General features: G+C 41.1%; 1 long non-coding RNA gene across 1 annotated transcript; it reads left to right on the top strand.

Moving 5' to 3' along the window:
* Positions 1-4,523: 4,523 nt before the first annotated feature.
* On the top strand, positions 4,524-6,747 carry LOC148850651 (uncharacterized). The gene is made up of 2 exons (XR_016098872.1): positions 4,524-4,640; positions 6,107-6,747. It is a non-coding gene; the product is annotated as an uncharacterized LOC148850651 (long non-coding RNA).
* The last annotated feature ends 6,197 nt before the right edge of the window (positions 6,748-12,944 follow it).

Here is a 12,944-nt window from a genome sequence, read left to right as displayed (position 1 = left end):
GATTTATAAGTTATAACCATGCTACAGGATTGTTGTGTTGATAAGCCGCTCAACTACAGCGAACTGTTGGGAAATGTTTGTTGGGTATTATGATTATGTTTGGGAGTGCTTATTTGGCCTATTAAGCACTTAATAGCAAGGTTTAAAGTATTGGAAATGCAAAGTGTATCGGAAAGATAATTTATTTTTAAAAATAAAAATAAAAGTTTTACGAAATGGGCTTGAAATAAGTGCATATTTTAAAAATAAAAATTTATTTTTAAGTTCAAATTTTCAGGTTTTTTTAAGTGTTAATACAATAATCACTTATTCAATTTTTTTATTCCAACATTATCCCTAGTTGAATTTTAAAATACCACTTATAAAATTATCCTTAGTTGAATTTTATAAAAGTACGTTTATGAAAGTACTTTTATAAAGTGCTTGTATGAAAGCACTTTTATAAAAATACTTTTATGAAAACACTTTTATGAAGTACTTTTACAAAAGTGCTATCATAAAAGTACTTTCTTTAAGGTACATTCTTAAAAGTACTTTCATAAAGATGTTTTTATAAAAGTAATTTAATAAAAATGCTTTCAAATGATATATTTCAAAATTTTGAAAGAAAATAAAGGACAAAATAGCCACAAAATGCTTATTTAAGTGCTTATTTGAGAAAAAGGCTACCAAACGCCCAATATAAAATAAGTATTTATTTTAAAAATTAAGCACTTGTAAAAGTTGGATGTCAAATGAAAATAAATACTTATTCGAATAAACACATGTTTTTAAACATTTATTCAATAATCATTTATTTTTAACTTAAACGCTTCCAAACATGGCCTAAAGCAAAGAATTAATTGTCATACACGAATCCATACTGTGTGAGCCTGTGAGGCAATGGTACATTAGCAGTAGCACCTTACGCTCGCACTGGTGTATGTATTAACTCCAACATTGCCACGTGGAACCTTTATCTCTCCTCCTTTTTAGTTTGCTTTCGGGATTGAGATTTCTGGTTAAGTTGTTTAGTGGAAGTATTCTGAATAGTTTATGGTCGGTTTGGTTTATGGTAATAGGGGTCTGAAATTGGAATTGGACTGGTTTATTCTGATTCTTATCGTTTGATTGGTACAATCTGAATCCTATTCCCATTTCCTGTGGAATGATATTTTCCATTTAAGGGTGGCTATTTTTTCTTCTTTTCTTAAAATGAGAATCGATTCCAGCCAATTCTCATTTGGGTTTCATTTCCCGTTTAAACTAAAGCAATTGGAATAAATCGTTCCAATTTCTGAATTCAAACCAAACGGAGTCTTAAAAACTTCCAATGCCAGGTGGACTTAGGCCTCAATAGGAGTCCTTGAATCCTGATAAAGTTGGAACAGTTTCATTTAATGTGGCAGAGGCCAGAGGTAAATCGCCTTACGTGGCTAAAATAATCCAAGATTGGAATGACGATGAATCACATTGTAGAATTCTGATCCGATTTAGTCTGCATTTGGCATTCCTTATTTTAGGAATTTATATCATTTTTCTAGTTAAAATGCCCCTATTAATACTGAATTTTAACAGAAAAAGGTGACGAGTGCTAGGAATGCCAAATGCAGCCTAATCATACGATTCATCTACGTGGCTAAAATAATGTAGATGGAGTAGAGGGAATCGCCCTTTTTTTTAGAATAAGGGGAATCGTCCTATGACCCAGTTAGAAAACCTTCTTTCCCTGTTTCTTCTATTTATGAAACAACCTACCATCTATCATGAATCACATGGTCCAATGTTTCTTCTAAATATTTGCCACCTGGTAAATTAGAGAACCCGAAAGCACAACTAGCTGTGCTTTTGTCCCCAGACCCGAGCCCATCGCTACCAGCCTTATGGAGTTGGAGTCGGGAATGGAGGTGTCCTGTTGACATGAGAATGGCAGACAGGCCGTAGCCTCTCTACTGAACCATGACCTCAAAGTGACATTTGCTATTTTGTGACAGTGAGGAATTCCAACGCTGCCGTTGCTCTGTCTCTGTGTTTCTCTTCGATTTCTCCACCTTCCTGTTTCAAGTTTGAACTTTGAACTTCAACTTCTGAGTCTGTGACCTGCGACTGCAAAGCAGTTCTATCTCAATCCTGGCTGGGGCCCATTCTGAGGATCATAGTCTCCTGGGAGAGGGACAACAACGACATGAGAACCTGCTGTCAAAGGAGTCTTTCATTCACCCTTCCTTCCATATTTCTGGAACACCCCTCAGAAGAGAAAAGAATGGATTTTTTACTTTTTCATTTCTCCTTTCTGGCTCCCTAGGAATGATCAGTGGCTTCTTCTTGAACCTGGCTGGACCCGACTCACTGAATATAATAGAATTATTTGAAACCCCTTTGATTCAAGAAGACTAAAGGAACCCTTTAAATGTAGATCCTAGGGTCATTACCATTATTACATTCTTCATGGGGAGAGAACTGAGGAGAGAAAGGATGAAATCAAATCAAATAATAATAAAAGAAGGAGGTACACCCTACAATGGAAGTGGGTGGGGCCCATGAAAGATGCAACTCGATTCAACAAGTCTGGAGATAGCCAGGAATCAGAATGTGTCTCTGTCAAGCTCAAAATGTGCAAATTGCAGTTGAATGAAAACGTCATCCTTGGCTCAGAAGTGGGAAGGTTTTTTGGTTCAGCATCGATTGTAGGCTGTAGCCATTGCTGTTAGGGAACCACCAGATGTTTGACATCACTGTCAACAAATGTGGACCCACCCAACATCCTCACATGGGTTCACAGGTTGCTCAGAGCTTGAAGCATCTAGCCTGTCGTCTGTCACCACATCAAGGCAATTTTGCTCTTTTACATATTCCCTCTTCGGATATACTGACCAAACCCGGTTCATATGGAGTTGAACCGTATCCGGGTGGTCCATCAGTGCTCCTTCTGCTCTCTGCTCTTTACATCATTAATATGGGGAAAGTTGAAGCCCTTTGTGTTGAGAAAGGTTGCAAAGTAGAAGATTTTGATGAAGGAGTGGGGAGTGGAGAGAAGGATTCATGGACAAATTCTGTGATGAAGCATAAGTTTGTCTAGCTCTTGTTTTGCTTCGGCCATGATCGTGAATTACTTCTACTTTTGAGGAGAATGTGTCAGCACTTTAAGGAACATACACACACTGGTGCACTTTGCTGAGAAATGGGATTGACTTTGAATGTACGTCCCGTGGACTATGAGCCGCTTGAATTAATGTAGATGAAGTGTTTGTGAGTTTGTTTGAAATACCGGCCACATGGGCGGGGGCACCGAACTGCAAACAGAGAATGGATCATCGTCTCTTTTCGGCACACCAACATAGGCAGGCCATCGAGTGCGTAACGTAAGCAAGCATAGTATTTGGGGTCGGGATGGATGGCCGGAGTGGTGCAACCAAGTACGAGCAACCTGCGCAGACCCGCAGTGGGCTGTTCTAGTCCAGAAGATTCGAGCCCCTTTGTGGGCTTCAGCTTTGATTGAGCTGGTCGTGTTGAAGAAGCCACCTGTATTCCAGCTTTTCCCTGTGAGGTCCACTTTGCAAAGCACGAGAAGCGGCTGGGTGACAGCCATCTCAAATGACTTTAAGCTAGAGCTGGCATTGATAACTATCTATACTATTATTAAAAGTATAAATGAGAGTAAAATTTTTATTTAATTAAAATATTTTAATTTTTGAACAAATAAAAATAAATTTTTATAAACAATTATAAAAAATCGTCATATGCAAAGTATAAGAAAGTTGCCTGTATCCTCGACTAGGGCTGTAGATGAATCAGTCAAGCCTTATCCTCACAGACCTAAACCGGCCCAACCCACCCAAATAGGTAGTGTTATCATGTCAAACCCGATGGTCCCGATCACAGACCCTACAGAGTCTAATTCAAACTGGTTATGCACATTATGACACTACCCTTACGGGACCAGACCATACCCATTGGCCGCATCATTTTTCAAACCCAACCTTCAATTATCATAAGCAGTATTGTAGACATCATGTGCAAATTAATTTTAAGTCATTTTGTTCATATATAATGTACAATATCAAGTTCATTTTTAGTCTATATTTTTACCTTTTAATCCAAATCTGATTGATAATTCGATTAATGAATCTAATAGAGAAAAAGAGAAAGAAATAAGAAGAATCAAATGGAAACAGCTTCAAACAAAGAGATATGCTTAAGAAGTTGATGCCCAAATACACACTGCATGATTGTGACGAAGAGATTGAGAATTTGAGATAGTGACGGCCAGTTAGTTAATTCTCCCATAACTAAACGTGTCATAACCTTGGGCACATACATGCCAAATGAGTTCAGATGCATGTACGTGGAACGTAGCATGGTCCATGTATCAATGTATTTGTTTGTTTGTTTGACATAATTAATGCACATGATATCTTTCATAATATTCATACACATGTGCCACATGGCACATGCATGGATGGCGATAGAATCATGGAATCATTTTGTTTGCACACTTATAGCTAGCGCGTCTATAATATTTGGGAAACTAAGCTAATTTTAGCAGAGCAGGAGCACTGGAGCAGTGTGCAGAGAAGATTTCAGCAGGAGACAGCCGATGAGCATTATTGCTGACTGCCTAGTGGATTGGATTGGAATACTCTGTGGTGACTGCCAGACTGGTGAGCTCTTATTCCCTTTGGTTTATTATTAGCTTCTCTTCTCTGTTTCCTGAAAGATTATTCAAATCAGGGAAACTCCCTATCCCTACATGGTCGGTCCCACATTTTTTTTTCTTTTTTACTTTCAACATTTGGAGGACGTAGCTGACCAATCCAGACCGTCTGTTCATCAGTTGGGGTTTTCGTATAATCAGATCCTGTACATCTGTTTATCTGAAATTATGAAAAATCCATGCTGCAGCCAAGCTATTTGTCTGACGCATTCCGTTGGGGGAATTTAGAATCCTTTTCCCACTCTTGGGTGGAATGGCATTCTTTCATTTGATGAAGGAATAATGAAGTTCTATTCCAACTGAATCTAATTCTCATTTTGATTCTTATCTTAACTAAATATATTATTGGAAAACCATAAGTTATCAGCCTTAGGGGTGTTTGTGATATGAATCGATTTTTGTTGTTTGACTCCCATAAAATTGAGAATGGGTTTTGATTTAGGCAAAATCGGTGGAAAAACTATCACTGTATGAGTGTGAATTGGTTTTGCCTCTCTCTCTCTTTTGTTTTTTTCTTTTTTTTTTTTTTTTTTGTGAATAGATCCCATATTCCCATATATTATATCAGCAAAATGACAATAAATGTCAGAAGAGAATGATAGTGGTGAGAAAGAGCCTGAAATCCAAATTCAAAAAATGGTTGTAATATTGATTTAAAAATTGGGGGAATATTCTGTTATAGGAATTGAATCAGTCTGCTGCTTCTTACAAACAGATCCAGAAATCGTATACATGTTAGATCACTGATTCTCAGTGAACCATCGTTGTAGTTCAGCCAGCAGTCCTAGAGCTTGGCTGTAACCTGTAAGTATATATATATTAGAGAGACATGCCTTTAACATTAAATATTTATCAAATTAAGCATAAATAAGTGTAAAACTATTAGAGTATGATCTAGAACTATTCATGCCGATAATATTATATATAATAAAACAGTTCAGATCGGGCTTCATGATTTATACAAGGATTGGTATTGGAATTGGTGTTAAACATTTTTCATTAATAAAGAAGCAAAGTTCGGTCTGGCCTATGAATAATTCTAATATAACCGGTAACCACTTTTGGGTCAGACTTAACCAATTGGTTTATCAGATGATTGACCAAGCCAATTTTTTATAAATGAATCGTTCAATTATGAGACCAACTTAGATTAGAAACATAAAGCAGTGATGAACCAGTTCAATTTAAACTCTAAAATTAATGATTTCTTTCTTTTTAAGCCAACTTTGAAGGAATGTGTTACAATTCAACATTTCTCCGGGAATGAGAATGATTTGCAGACGTATATTGCCATCTGGCATCTGCCCATGTGAGTCCGGCCGAGTCTCGCCCTAAAATTGATAGACAACAAATCCAGCGCCTTGCCACCCTAACATAACAAGATTTGTCTTGTTTTTTTGCTGCTGCGTTCAGGAAGCCAAAATGTGTTTTTTATGCGTAGGCTGGACGTCAGGGAAAAACCATTAAACCAGGTACTCTGGTAAGCATGTCTCCTCTGGACGGGTCAGCGTCAGCCTGATGAAATGACGTCACATGGAGAAGATCGAGGTGGGTGTCCAGGATTTGAGGACAATGATGTGGTACAGCCTTGTTAGGTAGGCCATCATACACCGTAGTGGCCGGAGAAGAGCCAGATGTGAATGAGGAGAAACATGCCTTTTGACACGAGTCTTGCGACGTTTGTCGGCTCTTCTGTTCATACCTCGGCACCAAAAAGCTGTCGGCGCCGCCGTATTGCGCCGGAGAATGGACTTTCTTGGAGCCTCTCCACACTAATCCCACAGAGGAAGAAAACGATAAATCCTTTTCTTCATTTCTTCTTCCTTCTTCCATCTTATTTGCTCTAGCTACTAGCTAAGTGGATGAGCTGGTCTCCAGCAAGGCAGCAACCACGTGAAATCAGACCCACTGCACAAATCTCTATACATATCTCTTGTGAGTAGTCCTACTGAACTGACCCTATCTACGACTTCTTTGTCCATCTTCTTGTCTCCATGTTTCTTCTATTTGTTTGGTAATTAAGACAATATAAGTGAATATATATTTTTATGACATCTTTTTTGAGTAATCCAACTAACCTGACGTCATATCTGCAACTTCTTTGTCCATCTACTTGTCTCCATTTTTCTTCTGTTTGTTTGGTAATTAAACAGATGTAAGTGTATATGTTTATGTTCATGGGAGAATGACCAATCAACCCATATCAGAATTTTATAGCCCCAAAATGCATCCTGACCGTGAATTGATGTCAAATTCACATGTGGTTTATATGGGGGAGAGGGGTACTAGTAGGGTGGGGCTGGAATTTAATATGGGGCGGCCCAATCCACGAGCGCCAGACCCGGGGATGCGATTTGCCATTGCAGTAAGCGCCCTGCATACCTCGTGCAGAGTCTATCTTGGAGTATCCACGCGCATCTAGAGAACTTGTTGATTGCCCTCCTATGGCTTTCATCTCACATGTTTAATTTCACCAACCTCCAAGCAGCTCAAGTATAAATAGGAAGCACCCTCCAGGTGAGGGACCAAATCCTGAATCTAATCTCACTACAATACTTACGTGTATTCACTTGAGGAATTCAGTGTCTACGAGCAACCTCCTCAGAGTCCTCGTCTGAACCTAATTTCCCTCCTCGTATCCTTGTACTAACTTGACCATCAGAGATTCTATAGGCCTCTAACATCCTTTGTCTTGTAGCACTTAAGCTACCAAACCTCGGCTCCTTTGGAGCTCGGCATACAAATAGCCTTGGCTTCCAGTCTTCGGCCTTAGCACTTCATCTCCGAGCCCTCGAAGCCTTCGGCCCATCTTCAAAGCCCATGGGAGAAATTACTTTGTTGCCCTCAACCAATCCGAGTAGCAACAATTGGCACCGCCTGTGGGAAACGTCACTAAGACATTCCCTTAAAATCTAAAAAACAAAGAGAAAAGAACAAACCTCCCCAACTTTTGACATCATGGTGCGGAGAACTAGGAATAATCAGAACCTAGTCACCTATGAACAGTTCAGCCTGTCCTCGATCGTTTGGACCGCCTTACTCAACGTATGGAAGAAGTCTTCCCTTGAGCAGGAGGTCTCTCTCGAGGCGATCACCCCACGGGGGTGTTAGAGGATCAGGGCCGACACGAGCATGTCGAGCCACCAGCCCCCAGCCAGGGCAACAATTTGCTGGTCGAGCCATTGGAGTCGAGCAACAACCGTCCCCCCAATTCACTGCGGAGGAACGTCTGTCCTCCTAGCTGAAAGTAAAATGTGCCCGCTCAATCCGAAGATAGTCACCATCCTTCGGAGCAACACCACCGCCGCCAAAGGGAGGTTCCCCAAGACGATGATGGTTATCTCGGCCACCCTCGAGTTTTCTCCCGAGGCGAGAACCAACACCATTCCATTCCCCCTCCCGTCTCGGATCTCCGAGATGTTGTGAATGACCGCCACGCCCGCAGAGGAGCATGCGACCTGGTTTCGGAGTACTCGAGAGTCTGAGTTGACACCCACCGAGTTTGTGAAGACAAAAGCAGGGCCCACGCCCATGCTGTCTTCGGAAGAGGGGTTATCTAGTGGAATGTCTGCGAAGGGGCCTAGAAAAATTTACTCTTCCAATTATGCACGAAAGAGGAGTTATCTATTGGCTTGGTCCTACGGGGTTGAAGGTAGTACATGATGTCTTTGGAAGAGTGTTTCCTTGGCATAAACAACGCTTGGAAAAGCTTCGGCGTTAGTTCCACCCCCTGGAACCAAGCCACCACCAGCACTGCCACTATGGTCCTAACGGTGTTGGGCACCAGCTGACTAAGTGTGATCCCATACGCCATCAATAGTTCAGGGATCAACGGATGAAGGAGGACCCAAAGACCGAACCAAAGAAAATGTTGGTAAGCGCAAATCTCCCCCTCCTTAGGAGTCCACGACTATTCGCCCACCTCGGGCACCCTTACACCATAGTATGATGTAATGAAATACTGTCTCACCAAAGCCTTGACCTGATCCCCATCTAGAGAGTTTTCAAATCCTAGGTGTAGGAGATCGGTCTCGGCTACTGCCTAGGCAGCCCTCGTCCCAAAGACAGGGTCTGGGGTCTCCTCCCCCTCAACTTGGGAGGACCGTTCGGCTTCCCTCGACATCACGGATGTAGCACTCTCGCAAGGATGGTCATTGTCTTGACGGCTACCTTCAGCACCCTTGGAGGCTACCCTCTCCCAAAGCACCTCAACCTCTTGCCGAAGGGGAGCAAGGACATAAGGACTTAAAGGAGAAAGGGGAGAAGGGGTTTGGGTGGGGCTCCCCTCTGACTCATTTGGAATATCATAGCATTCAGGTCTAGAATCTGAGAAAGATATCGTTCAAGATTACCTAAATTGATACGGAGGAAGAAGAAGTGAAAACAAAGTGTTGAAGATTGGAGAATCTGGGAGTTGAGTTCACTCGAAAGCAAAAGCACTTGGAGGCAAATGACAAGAATGTTCCGTCAAGGCCCCTATTTAAAGGAGAACGAACGGCCCAAATATCTTGAGATCCAACGACTGAGAAGCCACCGCCTCTACAACCCAACCACAACGCACCGCCTAATGCTCAGCCTTGGAAGGCGAAATGACACGCTAGTGACGGCTCGGATCGTCTCAAATCTAATAGATGCAAAACACCTCCACACTTGCAATCCAGCCGTGCCGCACCCCTGAGTGCTCATCCTCGGAAGGTGAAATGACGCTCGAGGTGAACCAGTGCATCCGCCCAGTGTGACCCACCGGTTTATGTGACCCGGTTGCGCGAACACACACACCGGTTTGACTGGAAAGCTGTTCCGCACACGAGGTGTTCTCCCAATGCATAGACCCGTGCAGAATACGGCCCCAGGTCGCCTGACCGAAGTAGCAGCGTAGCGAATCACTCACAGCTTCAGCCCAACTTATGAAGACGGACAAGGCGGAGACGCAAAAAAGAACGCCACTGCAGGGTACACCTCGGTTGTTGAACCCACTGGCGCTCACCATCACTTCTCCCATCATCCGAAGTCGTATCTTTCACCTCAGCCTTGGGAGTGGGGGGCAAGTGTTGAGGGGTGGCCCAGCCCAGGAGCGCCAAACCCAGGGACACAACTCGCCACAGCAGGAGACACCCTGCACACCTCGTATGAAGTTTATCGCAAAGCGCCCACGCGTACCCACAAAGCTCGCTGACTACCCTCGTACGGCTCCCATATCAGGCGTTCATCTTCACCAACATCTAGGTGGCTCAAGTATAAATAGGGGGTACCCCCCTCCATATCAGGCATTCATCTCCACCAACCTCCACGCGGCTCAAGTATAAATTGGGGGTACCCCGCTCCAGGTGAGGGACTGAATCCTGAATCTAATTCCACTACAATACTTAAGTGTATTCACTTGGGGAATTCAATGTTTATGAGCAACCTCCTCGGAGTCCTCATCTGAACCTAATTCCCCTCCTTGTACCCTAGTACTAACTTGACCGTCAAACATTCTGTCTCGGGTTCTCACTCGAGGCTTTTGACATCCTCTGTCTTGTAGCACTTCAGCCACCAGACCTTGGCTTCTTCGGAGCTTGACATATGAATAGATTCGGCTTCGAGTCTTTGGCCTCAGCACTTCGTCTCCAAGCCCTCAAAGCCTTTGGCCCATCTTCAGAGCCCAGGAGAAAAATTACTTTATTACCCTCGACCAATTCAAATAGCAACAATATTCTTTTATTTGGTAATGAAACCGATATAAGTGAATAAATTTAATGGGTCTCATAGCAAAGTTTAGGGAATGCATTTAGTGGAATTAATGATAAGGTTTTATGTCAATAATAAAATATATGAAAACGTTCAATTATAAATTTATTGATTCCACACCTGCTGAACAATCAAAACGTTCAATTAATCTGAATTCAATTATAAGAGCATCATTAATTCCACAACCCGCTGAACGTTCAACTAACCCGAATTCGAATTCGATTATCAGAGCCAAAAACCTAAATTGGGGGAAGGGAGTAATAAATATGAATGGGTCCATAGCAAAGCATTTCTGAACCATAAGAGAGTCCATGATTCCCCTAGGTCCCTCCACGATAAGCATTATCCATCCGCGGAAAATATTAAAAATCCCCCACCAAAGTCTTTACCAGAGTAAGTTGAGGTATGACTTAACACTGGCACCACAATTTTTTTGGATAACTCTTGTCTGGATAAAGAGGTAGCCGGGTACCGAAAAAACGAACAAGGCATTAAATAATTTGCAACAAAATTATCGGTTACTAGATGAGTTGATGTTAGTATAATTGTAAAAAAAAAAAAAACTGTAATCAACCCCTTTTTTGTACAAAATCTAATCATATCCTGCCGAAGGTTTGAAACTGAAGGATCAGTACTTTTAGCTTGTATTTTACCAGGGGTTTTCTGAGTTCGGATTTCCTGCCCACAGAAATTGTACCCACGTTTACCCACATAGCACTACAGCTGTACATTGGGAGTGTCTTCGGTATACAATTGTAGTCTTAATGTGTCATATGGGTAATCGGGAATAGATTCTTGTGGGCAGGAGATAAGGAATTGATTTTCCTATTTTTTCTTTCAAACCAAACACAATAACAAGGTAAGGTATCCATATGGGCGATTCTGAACACCCATGCTTTCACAGCATTGAAATCTTCGATCTTCATTCTGTTTAATGAACATCAAGCTTTCGCCCAATTTCCTATTGAACCACCCTATGAGACAGTTTCCCAATTAGTAGAAAAACATACAAACTTAGAAAATGGGCTATGACCTGTGTTTTTTTTTTTTAAGGAAAAACTGGAATCCATTTGAGAGAAAGTTAATGGTACGTTTGGTTGTCGCGACGGGGATGAGAAAATATGAATATTTGCATAAGATTCCTATTTTCTCTCGTTTATTTTGGTCGAAACAATAGGATGGGATGAAAACTTACATTTCAAAAGTAGAGACGCGGGGTCTCACCAGATAGGTGCGACCTCGGTGAGAAACGAAAACAATGAGAAGTCGGTGAGAAAAAAAATGTCGAAGGCAACATCTCCCTTCACATGTCCCTATGATCAAATCTCCAACCACTGTTTTCTTCACCTCTAACGAATTTATGACCTCCGTTCATCAACTCCATCTCCGTTTCACATATTTTGGCCATTTTGTATTTTTCTCTGAAAACTCATTATCGGTTATCTTCCAAGTCGAGGTTCAGACCCCATCGATAGGGTGTTTAATCTCTGGTGAAGACAGAGAATCTCCTCTGTTTTTTTTCCTTGAACCTTTTCTTTTTGTTCTTTTTTCTACAAAAACCTCATTGTTTTCCTTCCTAGCTAAGCTTCAGAACCCCAAGCGCCAAAGAGTCCAATCACTGTTCATCATCTCCAACGAAGGTAAGACCTATCCATTCTCCGTTTCTCTCTGGTAAACTATTTTTTTTATTTTTATTTTCTCTAAAACTTCATTGCTTTTCTTCCCATTCGTGATTTCTTAGCCTTTCGACAACCAAATATTGGTAGATCTACTTAAACCTTTGTTCTCATCGTTGCAGGTCTAACAAGTTTGTACTTTTTTTAATGATATATTGGTTAGATTTCTTAGGCATCCCTGATTTGGCCATCACCATCGTTGCAGATATGCTAAAATATCTATTGCAGATTTGCTATCATTGAACCTCTGCTATTAAGGTAGAACCATTTATTATTGCAAATCTAAACCTTGCTAAACTTTTGTCATCATCATCGATCATGGTTGAAGGGGAATATAGGAGACAACCATGGGTGTTCATGTTCCACTGTTGTTAATGGTTGAAGAGGAATGAAATCAAGCATCTTGCAAAAATTTCTTAACAATCAAACATCGGAAAACAAATTATTTAGAATAATTGATCTCAGCAACCAAACATAGCATGCCAAAATGAGAAAATAAAATTCCTTTTCTCATTCCATTATTTCTCCGCAACCAAATGGACGACGATAAGGAACATTTGGATCCCTTTACATGGTTTCTCAAAAAAGATGACATGTGTTAGTAGCCAAAGATTCTACTCTGTGAAAATTTTCCAAGCCATTTAATAAATCTCTTCTCCATGAAAAGACTCGTCTAGGTAAAATAAAAACAACTGGCCACATCAGAAAAGTTGAATGTTTTTTCTCATGACATGGCAGTTTGTTTTTGTTTTAAAAAAGAGAACCATTCATATGGATGTACACCCACAAAATAGTCCTTTTCTTGTACTCATTAGGTGAAATGCTCTGTACAAAATAACTACAGG

Source organism: Nelumbo lutea, chromosome 5, assembly GCF_056320005.1.
Source record: "Nelumbo lutea isolate HS-2025 chromosome 5, American lotus-T2T, whole genome shotgun sequence".
In the NCBI taxonomy this organism is placed as follows: Eukaryota; Viridiplantae; Streptophyta; class Magnoliopsida; order Proteales; family Nelumbonaceae; genus Nelumbo; species Nelumbo lutea.
Note: the sequence above shows the minus strand (reverse complement) of the source record. Positions and strands in the feature narration are given on the sequence as shown.